Source organism: Panthera uncia, assembly GCF_023721935.1.
Source record: "Panthera uncia isolate 11264 chromosome A1 unlocalized genomic scaffold, Puncia_PCG_1.0 HiC_scaffold_17, whole genome shotgun sequence".
In the NCBI taxonomy this organism is placed as follows: domain Eukaryota; kingdom Metazoa; phylum Chordata; class Mammalia; order Carnivora; family Felidae; genus Panthera; species Panthera uncia.
Window position 1 is genome coordinate 147837320 of NW_026057577.1, and position 17662 is coordinate 147854981.

The 17662-nt window shown below is 45.9% G+C and overlaps 1 non-coding gene across 1 annotated transcript; it reads left to right on the forward strand.

The window, feature by feature from the left end:
• Window positions 1-15711: 15711 nt before the first annotated feature.
• Window positions 15712-15818, forward strand: LOC125935858 (U6 spliceosomal RNA). The gene has a single exon (XR_007461842.1). It is a non-coding gene; the product is annotated as a U6 spliceosomal RNA (small nuclear RNA).
• The last annotated feature ends 1844 nt before the right edge of the window (window positions 15819-17662 follow it).

Here is a 17662-nt window from a genome sequence, read left to right on the forward strand (position 1 = left end):
CTTTGTACCTTTACGGGGTCCTGCGGGGCGTCTCGCAGGGGAAAAGGAAGCAAGGCGGGTACTTTCTTGGGAGAGTCCTCCCAGCACTGAGCTGCCATTTGCTCTTGTCCCTGTTTGTCGCAAGGCGGTGATGTCCTGAGGTCAGGAGGGAGGGTTTGTGCCTCGATGCTCCTTGGGGGCTGGCGACATCTGGACATTCTGTCATCATATATCCCTAAAGAGACCGACACGGTGGGTCTGTTCCCTCCTGCTGGATCCACACTGCCAGTCTGGGCTAATATTGTTTTTTCAAGTCAGCTTGCTCTGGAATTGGAATATTGAGAGAAGTCCCTCTGAGATGTGGTCACGTGAAACCCTCAAAGGGGCCACCCTGATGGCAAGAAGAAACACATCTGCCTGATGTCTGAAGTTAGAGTCCAGGGGTGGAGGGGCTTAATTATTTCATCCTCGGGACCTCATTACTCTCTTTTCCCGTTTTATGGGGGAGCCGGGGTGTAGCCTTCTTCCCTCTCACCTCCGTGACCATGACCGCTTTGTCCGGGAGACGGAGCAGAAAGGCAGCAGCCCGGGGGGGCGGGAGGGTGCAGGGCCGAGCCGGCTGGGAAATCTGTGCTCTGGATTTTATTGATTCCGCCACCTGAAAACACTCGCTCTTCTTCCGCATGACCACTGGCTCCTTCCCAAGGGTTTTCTGGGCTGACGTTAAAGTAAATGCTCTTTTCTTTCCAGACCCACGCCCTTCTTGAAAACAGAATCCCGTGAACACAGGTGGAAATGAAGGCTGGGGAGGATTTACAAGATGCAGAGAACGCATGGGGCCCGTCACTCTGGTGTCCCGGGCTCCTGCCTGCCTTTGCTGTTGTCGGTTGTCACGTTGCAGCAGGTCACTGTCCAAAGAGCAGCTGGCTTTGGTTTGACCTGTGTTTTTCAAGGAAGCCCTGGCTTTGAACAGGCATTCCTGTAACCACTGGCACCGTGAGGGAGCAGGACGCAGGTGCCACACTGCCTCTTTGGGAGTGTCCTTGCCAAGGACTGAGGTGACCCCAGCGATGTGACCTCCAGGGGCGGGCCCCCAGCCCCAGGGAGCGGGCACGAGTTGTGTTTGTGCACGCCCGTTGTCACGGTTGGCGGTGACGGGGGCTGAGGAATCGGGTTTATTACAAAGTTGATTATGCTGCTTTCGGTGCTGGTGCCACACACGTAAGTCACATGTCAGCCTCAAATGCTGATAAGAATGTCCATGGGTCACACAGGAGGCTTTTTTTTTTTAATTGAACTTACTCACTTAAACAATGTTATCCACTTGTGTTATGTAACCGAACATGTGTATTAACACTTCCAGTATTTATAATTCGACGTCAACATCACAATTCAAGATAAAATATGACCCTGGGCTAGAGAAACACTGAAGCAGACGTGAATGCCTTCAAAAGATCTCTAAGGCACTTGTCACCGAGACATGCTGCGTTTTCAACCTTGGTGTGACCTGAAATACACTCAGCTCGTCGGTAAAGAACTCTGCAGGCCTCTGTTAAATGTTCTGCAGCCAGAGACAGAGAGACTTTAAATGGCTTGTTTTTGAGCCACATTCCAGAATTTTTTTTTTATTTGTGACATAGAAGCATGAAATCCTGAAGCTGTAACAATCCCTGGGCGTCTCCCCCGTCCCCTGCCCTGTGCCTCGTTTCACAAATGCACAACCCAAAGCCAAAGGAAGGCAGGTGACTCACCGAGGCCACAGCTAACGAGGGTGTTGGAAAGCACAGCGGTGGGGTCCCCATTTGTACAGGGAGCTGCTGGCCTCAGAAATGGCCTCTGGACGGTTTGGACCCCCCACCTCCACTCCCAAACCCTGGAACTCTCAAAGATCCTTTTCTTTTACCTGGAAATTTCTCTCTCACAGTTTGTCAATATCCAGCCGCGTCCTAAGAATGTTGGGCAGAAATAAATCTGCCAAAAGATCTGTTATCGCAAGCAGCTTTGCTCATTACCTTTCGCTAACGCAGTCCTGCTCTGAAACCACCTGTATCCGAATGGGACAATGGCAAGATGCCCGGTGTCTGGAAATGGAACCTGATATGTGTGCACCAGATGGTTTGGGGAACAAATACTTGTCATTGAGATTCTGCACCTGATGAACAGTATTTTAAAATCAACAAAATTTTCAACTCATTTGCGGAACAAATGCCCCATGTAAACGTGCACCACAGAGTTCCATGAAAATACTCCAAAGGAAGGGTAATCTCCCCAAATTAGATTAAATTAAATTATATCCTGGAAGCATTGTCTTTTTTCCCCAGTGTATATCACTGAAAACCAAGTAGAGGAATGTTCGCAATAGAAGGTAGGATACATAAAGCGTCAGAATCTGGAGTACATTTCTGAGAAAAGAGTATGAAAATAATAATTTCTCAGAGCAGCGGGGTTGAGGACATGCCCATCTTTAAGATCTTAAGAAGCACTCCAAGTTACTTATCACTACCAGAATAATGGCAAAAATCATTAATTAACATCCTCTCCCACCAGCTGGTTGTATGACCTTGGTATTGCACTTTGGAAACTTCCTTGGGCTTCCTTTTCTTCATCTCTGAGATTAGAACTTAAATCAGTGACTACGAAGTCACTCCCATCTCTAAGATTGCACACCAGCAAGGAAAGCAGTCTGGTTTTACACATAATTTGAGGAATGTTGATATAAGGAAGCAAAGGGAAGCCGTAAGTAGCAGAGAATGCGTTTGAGGACAGTCTACATCCCCATTTTGATGTAATTAAAGAGTTCTGTTTCATTTGGGTTCAAATCTTTTCATGCTAAGAGTGCTGTGGTTTTCGTCCCCATCAGGGATCCCCGTGAGGTTTCAGCTGCATCGTGAGCTGGGAAATCCAGACGGGCTTGCGGGCTGGGCTTGAATTCCACTGGTTTTGTTGACTGCAGAGAAATATCTGATTCAATTTCCTCCCCTCTTACTGTAAGGGATGTTGACGTGGTTGCTGGACATGCTGTACTTTCGTAAGGGTCAGATCCTCCTCTGTCTCCCAGGAAGACTACCCCATCACAAAAAGAATTTATTTCCTAGTTAGCAACAATAACGACAGCACACATAAAACAAGTCTCCATTACCTCATCGACATCCCTTTTTCCAAGTCGCATTATTTTCTGAAGACACTCACTGAAATGTCTGAAGAGAACTCCAGCTAGTTAGTTGTGGGAACTGGTTTCCCAAGCATCAGACTCTGCCTTCTTGCATTTGGGGCCCATCCCCAGCATGAGGAAGTGCCCCCCACGTATAATGAGCTTCGAGGCAGCTTTGTACTTAATCGGGAATGGGTGAGTAGGGACCAAGTGATGTGGCAGCCTCTGCCAGTGGCTAGAAAGACCAAGGCAGATGAACAGGAAAAGGAAGAAACAGCACACACACATATATATTGCTTCTGCTAAGCAAGAAAAAGGTTTTACAGGAAGAGGGAGCAATCAGAGGATAAGGAAAAGCTTTTAAAGTGAAAAATAATTGTTGAGAAATTTCAAAAATCAGGGAAGGGTAGGGGGACAAAATAGAGATCATCTTGTCAGGAGAATAAGAAAAAAGAGATAAAATATATAAGAGGAAAAAAAACCCAAAAGACCTGAAGGAAGAATATATGAGGTTCAATATGTGACTAGTAGGAATCAATAAAAGAAAATAGAGTGAAGTTATATGAAAAATAGAGATTGAGAATTGTCCAGAATAAAGACAGGAGTGTTCAGACTGAAGCAGCCCATTGGTTGGTTTCTCAGTGCCACGAGTGGGGAGACCTATCTCCAGACCCATTTTCAGGAAACCAAGGGTGCAGAAAAGTTCTTCCTAGGAACATAAACGGGTTTGAAATAAGATCTCTTCTTATCCATGGTGGATGCTAAAACACTACCAATCTGATGGAAGGTGACTGGAATTTCTCTACCCAGCCAAACTATCAAAGTAGAAAGTGAGAAGGCAGAGCGGAAAAAGTTGCAGATGTGGAAGGATTCCCAAATGTTATCTACCAGTGTTCTTTCACTGAGAGCTCCTTGAGCCTGAATCAAGCAGGGAAGGAAGACAGCAGGGTCAGAGGACACAGGGTCCTGCCCCCCAGCAGGGCAGCCCCAGGGCAGTCAGGAGCAGGAGGCTGAAGAGCCCCTGGAGGGTGTGCCTGGGCGGGAGGAGGATGTGACCACAGAGCTCGACTGCTGGAGAGTTTGAGGGAAACAAGAAGGGAAAAGACACAAAGAAGGCAAAGGGTTCAAAGGCGTTAGAAACTCCAGAGAGGGTGCAGTGAACAGCAGAGCAAAAAAGGATATCAAAGCACACCACCTGGCTGCATGTAAACATGATTTCTCAGTCTGGGGAAGATAATCACTGCTGCTGTATAACATTGGGAACCAACTCTGCAGATGAAGTCAATGAAGCCCCGAAGGGCTCCTGGGGTAGGGGACAAGCGGCCGCCGCCTCACAGAGTCCGGGTGAGTGGTTTGTACCAGACGGAGCATGAAGTGCGAGCAAATTCCTCAGGGTTACAAAGGAAACAATAGGAAAACTAAAAATAGTGGTTGGGAGCCGTGGTAAGGCAAACTTAAGCTAAACCCACCGATCGCAGTGGAAAACACTGACATGTAACACTGAAGCTGACAAATGAAATAATGCCAAGCAGAGCACATTTCATAGAGATATGGGGGTAACGTCTAGAAGAGGGAAGGACCACAGGGAGGGGGTTGGGAAGCACGGGGCGGGGGACTGCCACTCTTTATAAGTCCGCTTGTACTATTTGAGTATTTTTTCTGTGCATTGCATTATTGGGTAGCAATCGTAAAAAAAAAAAAAAAAAAAAGTGTGTTCAATAACTTAAAAAAACAAGAAGGCCTTTACCAGGTTGCCCTGGGTTGGGTAGGGGGGCAGATGTGGGATTATCTGCTCTGTACTAGAGATTCTGTTACGACCTGAGTTTTGGTCAGAATTTCATGTCCTGTTTCCAGCCCCCACACTGGGAGATTCCTAGCCTTTCTGACCCTCGCCCCCGGCCTCAGAGGCTTCGATTTTTAGTGTCTGACTGGGCTCGTCACCCTGTAGCTGAGTGAGGAAAAAGCTAACCCTAAAATTAAGGGTTATTTTTAATTAAGAAAATTAAGAAATAAAAGATTATTTCTCACACAAGTGTTCGGTGGCTTTCTCCACTCTGGACATCCCCACCAACACACACACACACACACACACACACACACACACGCACACACTCATTCCCATCTACATACATACATGCTCTCTTGTACTGTCTCACACAGACTCACAGATACACACATGCATACACACACATTCACATATACACACATTCACACACCCTCACATCATGTCTCCACACGCACACACAGGTCATGGCCCTGAGGGGACTCTTCAGAACTGTGTCCGACTCACGTCCAAGGAAGCTGACACCAGGGCTCCCCGGGGCACCTGAATGCAGAACTCATCAGCCGTGAGTCTTACAGTCCCTGGGCTTACAAAGAGCTTCTGGCAAATCTGTGTGTGGAGACAACGCTGTTTACATTCAGAGGGATCCCATCAAGAAAGAAGACGTTACAGAGGAAAGAGAATAGAAGAATGAGGCCAAGAAGCTGCACAAGAAGTAATAATAAAAGGAAAAACAGATTTCCAAACTTAATGACAGGAACATATGTAAAAAGGCCTGCCATAGAGGGGTTCCTTAATACTGTTAACTTAAAAAAAGTCCCTGTCCCCAATTTAGAATCTATAAATAGTGTTAAGCTTTGAGAAGTGTTAATTCGCCCTCTCAAGAAATGGGAATTCATATGCTATTCCCAAAATATGGACTTTTAAAAGCCAGCAATGATTACAGAAGCCAAAATAAAATATATACCTTGGAATGGATTATCGATCAGAGTGGTTTATGAGTTAAGTACAAAAGTCCTTTGAGAATTTAGTGGCCAGGCATTTCTTAGTTCAATTTGCTGTCATGATTATGCAAAGAAATGTTATTTATACTTTCAATCAGAACCAAAGCTGGATAATTTCTGCAATGATAATGCTAGTGAAATATATTCTACTTAGATCAACAGACTAGAGATTAACATGTAAAGAGTGAAGGCTAAGAAATCACAGCTCCTGCGTGATGATGTTCTTGCCGTGAATATACATACATAATTCAGCAGAGCAGACACCACGAGTAGACCCATGACACTATTTTAATGATTTTTTAAAAGCAATTTTACATGGCTAACAAATTATTAGATCTTTATCCAAGATTTGGAGAAGGTATAGTATTGAAATGAGAGAATGGCCAACCCTTAACTACCAGGGCAGCTACTGCCGAATGTTTCCAGGCATTAGGAATATTGTCCAATGTGGGGAGGCAGCCCTGTCCATGTGGGGAGGGGACACTGTCCCATGTGGGGAGGAGGTGCTGTGAGCCAGCCTCAGTGCCCAGGGTACGTCTTGACTCCCGCTGGTGAGAGCCAGGCAGTGAAGGACAGCAGGATGAGCTGTCTCTTGGCGACTGGCATTTACTTCAGATAATAAGAATGCGTTGAAGTGATGGGAGTAAAAAGTCATACAATGCAAACAAAATTAGTGAACATTTGAGTCTGGGCAAATCCCACATGCAGTTGTGGCCTGGCCATCCTCACTTACAGGCAAGTGGACACAAGGCCCCACCTCGAGTGGGTTCCTTAAACTCTGATTGATGTTGGTCCAATGTCAGATGCCCAAATGCTCGAAGCTCCCACAGCGATGCTCCAAGTGAAATATCTCAGGTCAGAATTCCTGCCCATGGATTTTTCAACGCTTTCTGGAGACCCCACTTCCTCGAATTGCAGGGGTGCTGACAAGAGTGGTGATATTGGGGTCTCGGGGTAGCAGGGAATGAACTCAGGGCACAGTCAGGGACATCCTAAATGGTTTGGATATGGATGTGTTCTTCTCCCCTCTCACGGTGCTCTGCCGGGACCTGCTCCTGCTGGACAGAACCAACTGACCTTGAGGTGGCCCCAGACCTGCATCAACATTCAATTTTTCTGCTTTTATAAGGAACATGGCTGTGATGGTTAATTTTATGTGTCACCTCAGTTGCGCCAATGGTGCCCCGATATTCTGTCAAACACTATTCTAGGTGCTTCTGTGAGAACAGTTTTAGATGAAATGAACATCTAAATCAGTAGACCTTGAGTACCACAGGTTCAACAGACCTTGAGTACAACAGACCTTGAATACATCCATTATGTGGATGGGCTTGATCCAATCCATTGAAATCCTTAAGAGAAAAAGACTGTTTTCAGAAGAAGAGGGAATTCTGTCATCAAACAGCTGTTAGACCTAAACTACAGCACCAACACTTCTCTGGTCTCCAGCCTACTGGTCTACCTGCAGATTTTGGACTTGCTAGCTTCTGCAATTACATGAGCCAATTCCTTAAAATAAACTCTGTCTATCTATCATCATCTATCACTCCAGCCATCCATCCTATCAATTCTATTTCTCTGGAGAGCCCTAATACAATGGGTACAATGGTGTAAACATAGGATATTATGTTAGGTCTGGTATAGCACTTGGGCGTCAACTTCATTTGTATTTTTTTTAAGTTTATTTATTTATTTTGAGAGAGAGAAAGACCAAGTTGGGGGCGGTCAGAGAGAGAGGACAGAGTGAAAATCCCAAGCAGACTCTGACAGCACAGAGCCCCATATGGGGCTCGGTCCCATGAACTATGAAATCATGACCTGAGCCAAAGTTGGATGCTCAACTGACTGAGCCACCCAGGCGCCCCCATTCTCTTTTTTAAGAGAAATCTATAAACAACATACAAGCTCACTCATATTAAAAAAGATTATAACTGACCCTCCAACAGTTCAGATCCTGCTGCTAAATGAAATGACCACACCCTTAGGTTTTTAGGCACGTTAGGATTTGGAATTGTGTATGAGGAATGTGGGGCTGCATTCCTAGCTCATAGGTGATCCTCAAGAAATCTTTGTCATGTAGCCTAATTCCAGTTTTCAGGGGACAAAACTGAGGGTCAGAGAGGCTAGGTTCCTTGCCTTGGGTCCTAACTAGTAGATGGCAGGAGGCCCCAGGGCCCATGGCTCCCCCCCCTCCCCCCCCTACAACCGTCTGCTGCCTCAGAACTGCAGCAAGGATGTCCTCCCACAGTCTGGATGTTACCTCACAAAAGACCACCCCCCCCCAACCTGCTGATGAGAAGAATCTATAGCTAAGAGGTAAAGGATGTGGCCACAAGGAAGAGACTCTGTTGTGTATTATCCAACCTGAGGCACTTCTATCTGGGACCAGTGCTCAATTGAGTGAGACTTAAGTACAACCAGGGTAAACAGGGCTCTCCTGGACCAATGGGAAGGTCTGGTCCTTCCAACTTAGGGGGAATTAACAGGCATGTAGGGCCGTGGGGTGGATGGTATCCAATCTTGCAACAGTGACTGAGGACTAGTTGGAATATTGTTCCTAACCCTTAGCTTGTCTCTATAAAGAATGTCGCATCCCCCTCACCACCACATTTCCTCCCAGAGCAGCCTCCTGGGAGGCGTGTGCGCTCCCCTCACCGGGCTTGGCTGGGCTGTAAGATACTCTGGTCACTGGGGTGTGAGTGACCAGACATTTGCTACGGCTGAGCAGAGGCTTCGCATGTGATCCTGTGGTGTGCCCAGGCTCTAGGGCTCCCGCCTTCCTCCCGTAGGAAGAGCACGTCCCAGAATGCACTACCTTTTTAGCCCGGGTTCTGGAAGAAGACCGGAGTTGTGCCAAGCAGAGCCCAAAAGAGCCAAGGGAAGCCAAGTCATGGCTGCCCCGTCCCTGCCTCGTGTCTCATCAGCAGGAAATAACTGTTTCTGGCCAAGCCATTGACATGTCGAGGCTGCTTATTGCCACGGCAAAAGCTGAAAAGTACAAATAATTTGGTTGCAAGTCTTATTTTTTCCTGGTTGTCGGCTGTTCTTTTTCCCGGGTAAACTCTGTCAGTGATCTCCTAGGAGTAATGAGGGGCTGATTATTGTCATGTACTGTACTCTCACATCCCCGAATTGGGCATTCTTTGTGTCTTACAGATGCCCGTGGATACAGGTGCAAGGGTCCTCTGCTGGAGACCTCCCCATGGGGGCTCCACCGTGAATTTCCTCCAGCCGGTGAGCACGGAAAGTGACTGAATGCAGGGAGTGTAGTGCACGGAATCTACAGCTGGGCTGCAGAAGGAGCTTCTAGGCAGGAGTCCCAGAACCCGCTCCTGAGCCCAGAAGCCCCTGCTCTGTCTTGTTCTGGAAGGCTTGGCCGCTCCAGCCAATGCAGATGGCGTGGGAAGCTGTCCACAGCTCTAACGCTCTATCCCCGCTCAGGGCTGCCCCGCAGGGTGGATGCCACAGGCACACCACCCTTCTCCCTGCTGAACTCCATTTCAAGTTGATCTCTTGTGTGACCTCTTTTCATGGGTGGGACGTTGTCTTCTGCGGACAAGTCTGGGAATCGTTAAGTCCAGTTTTGCAGCCTCTCCGTGAGACGATGACAGACTACCCGTATAGATGTCCATCTCGTTTCTCTTTCTCTCGGTGTCTCTTCCTCTTCTACTCTCATTCTTTCTGTAATTACAAATGTAATTCATTCTTTCTGTAATTACAAATATGGAGGGCACCATGACATGCCCAGCTAAGCCACCGCCTCCTTCTCTGCACTGCCAAGCACGAAGCATCTTGGATGAACAAGGTTCTAGCTATGTTTCTCAAGAGGGTACTGGTGGTATTCTGGGAGGAAAACCCTTCCTTGTGGGGGACAGTCTCACAGTTGTTAGCATCCTTGGTCCCCTACCTACTGTGTGCCCATAGTGTTTCCCTGGTAGCAGAATACTGCTCCCCCGCAAAGGTATCTCAAACTTGTATGTTACGTTGTGTGGCGAGGGGGAATTAAGATAGCAGATGGGAACAGGGTTGCTCATCAGTGGATCTCACAGTTGGAGGAGTAGCTCGGATTCTCCAGGTGGGCTCAGTGCAATCACCGGGTTCTAAAACGTGAGAGCAGGAGGCAGGGGGCTCAGAGGCGTAGAAGGAGATGTGAGGACAGAAGCAGAGGTCAGTGTGACGTAGCTGCTGGATCTGAGGCCGAGGGACAAGCTGTGAGCTCAAAAATGTGGACAGCCTCTGGGAGCTGGAAAAAGCAAGACTTCAAGTTCTGCCCTGGAGTGTCCGGGAGGAATGCAGCCCCTTAACGCCTAGGTTTTGGCCCCCTCAGGTTTGTGTCCGAGGGCTGCCCTCCAGAATTGAAGAGAACGAGTCTGCATGGTTCTGAGCCACTGTTTGTAGCAACAGGTGTCCAAACTGTCCCCGGTAAACAGCAGTCCTTGCAAGGAACCATTTTATTTGGTGTTGAGAAGGTAGAGTAGCAGGAAAAGCTTTCAAATTCCCTTGCAAGTAGCTCCTTCCCCCGCCCCTCAGCCTGCCTCTCCCCTTAAAGTGCACACACGTCACTTCTCCCCCATGGGAAGGCTTTGCTCCGGGAGACCAGATGCCCCTGCTTCCCCAGGGCCCCAAAGACGAGACTTCTTAACCTTTAAAGAGTGAGTCTTTAACTCTTTCACAGGGATGGCAATAACGAATGTGAAAGCTTTGAAAGCTGGCCAAGTATTGGGTTGGAACCGCTCCTTCTGACTCTCTAGACTTTTCCATCCCAAGACGCAAGAGAGATGACCAGCCCATAAGCTCAAGCAACAGACAGTTATTGTGTGCCAAGGATTTGCTAGACCTGTAAATGTGGACACGGGTATGCGGCCTACCTCCAAGCCTCATCTGAAGAAGACAGGTGGGCGGTGTACCCCCCATATCCTAGTCCACCACTGGTTAGCTTGCCCGCACCGATGCTGGATCTCAGGCCTCCTTCTCAGGGCTCCTCTGCTGGAGACTAGTGTATTACTGGGGTTTCTAGGGAGCAGCCCATGTGCACTGACAAATCCAAGACACCACTTGGCCCTCCTTCTCCGAGTATGGATGGCACCACTTACCAATCTTCCCCACTGGAATGAGAGTTAGCAGGGGGCAGGAACTTTGGCAGATGTGTTCCCCCAAAGTGTTCTGCCTTGCCCTGTGGTGAGAAAGGAGAATATGGCAAAAATGTATAAAGAATCTCATATCTCCCTGCCCATGATGATTAATTGTGTGTGTCAACCTGATGGCTAAGAGGTGCCCAGGTAGCTGGTAAGACATTATTTCTTGGTGTGCCTGTGAGGGTATCTCCAGAAGAGACGGGCATTTGAGTTGGTAGCCTGAGGGAAGACCACCCTCATCAATGTGGGTGGGTATCATCCAATCTGTTGAGGACCTGCATAGACCAAAAAAGGTAGAACAAGGGCAAATTTGTTCTCTGCTCGAGCTGAGACATCCACCTTCAGATCACTGCGATTAATAGGATGCCACATTACCCTACCTGTCCTAAAGATATTGACTTTTTTCTCTCTCTTATTCCAAAAGTCCAAGGTAAGTAGTCCAGTGTGGTGGGGCAGCTCTGCTCCACTGGGCATTCCAGGACTCATGCTCCTTCTGAGTCATCATTCCTCCATCCTCGAGGGCTCCAATGCCACTGGCGGCATGAAGCGATTTCCAGATGAATTCACTTTATTTATTAAAAAAAAAAATTTAGAGTTTATTTATTTATGAGAGATAGAGACAGTGCAAGTGGGGGAGGGGCAGAGAGAGAGGGAAACAGAATCTGAAGCAGGCTCCAGGCTCTGAGCTGTCAGCACAGAGCCCGACGTGGGGCTCGAACTCACAAACCGTGAGATCATGACCTGAGCCTAAGTCAGACACTTAACCGACCAAACCACCCAGGCACCCCCACCATTCACTTTAAATGGATTAAAATACAGTAATTTCAGTTCCTCGGCTGCACTAGTCACATTTCAAGTATCCAGCATTCACCATCTGGGTCAGCACAGATCTAGAGCTCACTTCCTTCCTTCCTTCCTTCTTTCTTCTGGTGTCAGACCCGCACCTTTCTGGATGGTTCTTCCAGCCTTTTCTGGTTCCCTCCTCATTTCCTCTCACAGATATTTCCCCTAAAAAAGTTCTTGCATGTTCAATCCCCTCTTGGGACCCTCTTCTCAGAAGACCTGTTTGAAGAGCAGTACTGCCACTTTTAGAAGGTTAAGGAGGTTAACAGGGGTCCTGCTGTCCTGGGCATTCACTCACCATGTCCGTTCAAACTTGTATCGACCCACATCGTGTCCTCTCTTAGCTCTATCTTCCATAGAAGAGAATTGTAAGATATTTTTACTTAGTTTCCTGACGAAATCTGCTTCCTATTTGCTTATTTCAGATGCTCTTTGCAGCTGGACAGCATCCCAATTCTCGGTCTTTCTGGATCAGAACTGGAAGTAGGTATCTCAGGTCCACGTGCACTGTGACTTCCTGCCAGGCGAGACTTTGTTTTCTGGATCATCACAATTAGAAGAGCATCCTTGAGCACAACTCATTTCTCTCTGGGGCATTTAAGACAAACTTGGACTTCAGCTGGATGTCATTAATTTTTACACAGAGCTATGAGACATCAGGCCTCCCAGGGGTGCTAGAAGAACCAGCAGGGTAAAAACAGGTACAAAGTCTTAACAGTTTATGTTCCTCTGTTTGTATGACTTGCTAAAGAGTTAGATGCCTCACTCTATCCATCCCTAATTCTGCAATGTTATCCTGCCCTCTCTTGAATTTGTGTCATGTTTTTCATAGAAACTTGATTATGAAAGTTAACTGCATGCTTGCATTTCCTGATTGGCTCATATGCCAATCTGTAGGCCATACGAGTATAATCTTATCTTGTTGCTTTTCAAATCTTGGTCACAGGTTGATTACACAGAATTCTAGATAGATCCACAAACGTTGCATAGAAAAGAAAACAGAAGAACTATCTTAGGGTTTCTCAATAGTTCTTAATGTGAAAACATGAGACAATTTCTGTTTTTTATTGCACAAGGCATGCTCTCTCTTTGACATGTGAACCTAATAGAATGAATGGAGTATCTGATTGATTTCAACACTCATGCGCTAATGTGGAACTTGGGGGAAAAACAGTATCAGCATCCTCTACCAACTGGAATTATTCCGCCTCCCAATTTTGTATTTAGCGAAAACTTTCTGGCTCACATTTGGCCATGTATGGTTCAAATTATAGTAGCTTCCTCTTAGGGTTATGAAGAATAAATAAAATGATCTATATAAAATGCTCAGTAGAGTGCTAGATATTACCATTGTATGATCATGACCACCATCATCACCATCAAAACAACAGAGTTGCAAATCTTCCCTTCTGCTAGAACTGCTAATCTGCTGAAATCCACAAAATGAAAAGCAGAAACCACTTATTTCGCCCTCTCGGTACAATAGCTGCTTTTTTTTTTTTTTTTAATTTAACTTAAGCTGAATCTGGTTCTCAGAATAAATTAGAGTGAATGGCAAAAAATGTCCCAAATGGCATCAGTAAGGGTCATGAGTGCTGATAGAGGAATAATGGGAATGAAAAAAAAAAGGAAGAAAAACACAGCCTCCAGATCCCAAGGTCACGAAGTATTAGAAGTTAGGAAATTTCCCAGGGGTGGACCAAGTCAGCTTCAGAGGGAAAACAAATGGCCAAGTGTACGGGCAGCAGCACTCTGTGGGTTTCTGCAGGCAGCGTCCTAACAGGTACATCTTCTGACTTGCTGGGATTTTCTGACTTAATTCCATTTACATCTGGAGCCTGGGGTGCTTCCATTTCAAAACATTTCTTACCACAAATCAACAGCACTCAGGATACTAAGTAAAAAAGCAGCCACTGTTTAGTTGTTTAAGGAGACAAGGGAAAATTTTGGTGCCGGGTTTCATGGGTTGGAGATGCTTTGGCTTCCAGCAGAGAACAGTAATCAACAGAACAGTAATTTTGGATTAAGTGATCCAGAAGAACTTTTATTTTATTTTATTTTATTTTATTTTGTTTTATTTTTTTTTATTTTATTTTGTTTTATTTTATTTTATTTTAGAGAGAGAGAGAGCATGCATGCATGAATGGGGGAGGGGGCAAAGGGAGAGAGAGAGAGAGAATGAGAACCTTAAGCAGACTTTGTGCTCAGTGCAGAGCCCTCAAAGGGGCTCGATCCCATGACCCTGAGATCATGATCTGAGCCAAAATCCAGAGTGAGACACTCAACCGACTGAGCCACCCAGGTGCCCCTAGAAGTACTTTTTAACTCTCTTGTATTTAATGGACCTCAATGGTTCCATTTGGGATGGTTTTAAAAGTCTGACTTTACAACCTTCCATTTCTTTTTTTTTTAAGTTTATTTATTTATTTTGAGAGAGAGAGAGAGAGAACAGGGGAGGGGCAGAGAGAAAGAGAGAGAGAGAATCTCAAGCAGACACTGCACAGACCCCAATGAGAGCCTCGAACTCATAAACTGTGAGATCATGACCTGAGCTGAAATCAAGAGTCAGAGGCTTAACTGGCTTAACCAGGGCACCCCACAACCTTCCATTCTTGCTCTCACTCTAGCCCATGCAAACAGGAGGAGAGGGGAAGGAGAAAAGTCTATGGGGATGAAATTGGTAATTGGCAGACTAATCACGGATCACAAAAGTGTCGGGACTGATAGCACGGTCGTACTCATCGCGATCTGGCCCTGAGTTAACCACCCTGTGGTCACAACACAGAAAGCTAGGGCTAGTGTTCCTGAACAAAAGAGGAAGGTGTTAGGGGTTGAATTTTTTCCCCCTCGCCCAAAGATACCTAACACCCAGTACCTCCGAATGTGACTTTATTTGGAATTAGGGTTCTTCCAGATGTAATCAAGTTAAAATAAGGTCATTTGGGTGGGCCCTAACCTGATCTGACTGGTGTCCTTATAAAAGGGGAAATTTGAACACAGACATACAGGGCAAGTGTTGTGTAAACATGAAAGCAGAGGTTAGGGTGATGCTTCGATAAGCCACGGAATCCAAAGATTACCAGCAACCGCCAGAAGCCAGGAGAGAGGCGTGGAACCGATTCTTCTCACAGCCTCAGGACCCAACCCTTGCATCACCTTGATCTTGCACCTATAGACTCCAGAACTGTGAGGCAATACATTTTTCTTGTCTAAGCCCCCTGTCTATGTTATTTTGTTACAGCAGTGCTAGGGAACTAATACAAAGGGTAGCATGATCACAAACTCGGGGCACCTTAATTAGGAAGGACCAGAATAGCAGAGCAGAATAGGAACCCCGCCTCAGGACAAAGCTGCTCTTAGAAGCTGGCCCCATGGGGGGCTATCGATGCAAAATTCAGCAGACAGCAGAAAGCACTCAGGAAGCGCTGGATAAAAGAACAGCGCAAATACAGGACAGGGGCGTGGCGGAGGGGCCAGAAGTTAAAACCACAGAAGCACAGATTTCTCTTAATTATTTGGAAAGCAAGTTGAGGTTCGGGTCTACCCAACAGGAGAGGGCAGCTTCCTGAGGGGTCACAGCCATAACAGGAAAACAGGCGTTTGGTTTCCTTATGCCGATTTCTTGGTCTCCTTTTCCCTCGGCCTTCGGATGATCAAAAATCATTTACAGAGTTAGTTCGCCTATGTTTGGGACACTGGGGGATGTGTAAGTGTAGAATGCTTAAATACAGCTGGGACGCTGAGGCATGAAACACCCAGGAGTTTTAAGGACAATTCAGGGGCCACACGGAAGTTCAGTGTCAGAAGAGGCAGACAGCGATCGCTTCGGCAGCACATACGCTAAAACTGGAACGATTCGAAGAAGATCAGCATGGCCCCTGCTCGCGGATGGCATGCAGATTCCAGAAGCCTTCCACATTAAAAACAGAGGCTGATGATAGGGAGGCCACAAATGACAGCAAGGCTACGTCCATGGTTGCCGTGCAGTGGCCCAACTCCAGGGCGATGCTTAATAGTTGGGGCGACCTTGGACACCCTGGCTGTGTCCATAACTCTGATGGAAATGTTCCTGAAATTTCCTGGCTATGTCCGATGCCTTCAGGAAGTTTTTCAAGACTGTCCTTTCTTAGGTTTAGAAAGTTTCTTTCATTCTCTGGTTTCCCAGAAGTGTTTTTGTGCTTGTTTTTGTTTTTGTTTTGTTGTTGTTGTTTTTTTAGATCATAAATCTGGTTGGATTTTTTCAAATGTCTATTTTTTTAAAAATCTACCTGACATGTGTTTCTCCTTCAGTCTTCAATGGACTTAGTTATATAATAGATGTTATGGTGGTGAACCTTTCCTGCAGTCCTAGGAAAGGCCCAATAGATCATTCTTTTTTTTCACTGTGAGGTGGGACAGGTTGTATTTTCCAAGAATGGGCTTCAGTAATATCTCCTACTTTACCTGCTCTTCCAACAGTATGATTTCTTGCCTCTCCCACTGATGGATCGCCTTCATGGTCCTTCCCTGGGAATCTAGCTATGCCACAGCTGTGGTGGAGGTGGCATAGTGGGACTTCTGAGGCTAGGTCGTAAAAGGTTCTGCCCGCTTCTCCTGAGCTGTGTGCTCCTGGAACCCACTGGCATGATGTGAGGAAGCTCCAAAGCCCACAGAGAAGCACGGAGGTGAGCTGTGGTCTCTGGCTTACTGTCAGCTAAGCTCTCAGCTCACATCCACTACCAACGTGGTGGCCATGTGCGTGAGATCCCTCCGTCCCAGGTAAGCCAGCCCAGCCGATGTGACAAGGAACAGAGGCAAGCTGTGAATGCCATACACAGCCCACACCGCAGATTTGAGAGCAAGATAGAGGATGGTTGTATTTTAAGCCACTGAGTTTTAGGGAGGTTTGTTATGCAGAAATACATGATAAGTGATACATAATAACTGATTTTCTGCTATTTTATTTAGGATTTTTGCATTTATTTTCAGAAGGAGAATTGACTGATATTTCTTCCTTTCTCCCTTCCTTCCTTCCTTCCTTTCCTTCTTTCCTTCCTTTCTTCCTTCCTTCCTTCCTTCCTTCCTTCCTCCCTCCCTCCCTTTCCTTCCTTCCTCCCTTCCTTCTCTCCTTTATTTCTTTCCACTGCCCTTGTTGTCTGCTTTTTAATATCAAAGTTATATAACCCTTTAAAAATGAGCTGGGATGTATTCCTTGTTTTTCTAGTCTTGGAGAGCATTCAGGTAACTTGGAAATTATTTTTCCTTCATGTTTGATTAAAAAGAGATGAACTAGTGTAAAAAGCTGTCTGGGCTTGATACTTTTCATTTCTTTGAAAGAGATTTTTTTTGTCTACTGGCCAGCTTATTGAAAGATTAGGATCTATTCTGATTTCCTATTAGGTCAAATTAGGTCAATTTTCATAAGTATCCTAGAAAATTGTGACATCCTCCAAGGTTTCAAAACAGGGACATATAAGTTTCATTGTAACTCAATTATGTCCCCTCATTCATGTATAATATTGTTGATTTTCTGTCTCTTGGCCTCCCTGATGGGACTGGCTGGAAGTATGTCTGTTTGATTTTTATTCATCTTTTCAGCTATAAGCTTTTTTTTTTACTGCTTATCTTTTGGCTTCTAGTGAAAGTAGAAAGAAAACGAATGAAATCGCTTTCATTTTCATCATTACCTGTCTTTATCACTCCTTTCCATATAATTTCTGGGCTCATGATTTCTCTCTTCCTTTTTTTTTTTTTTTTTTTTTTTTTTTTTTTTTTTTTTTTTTTTTTT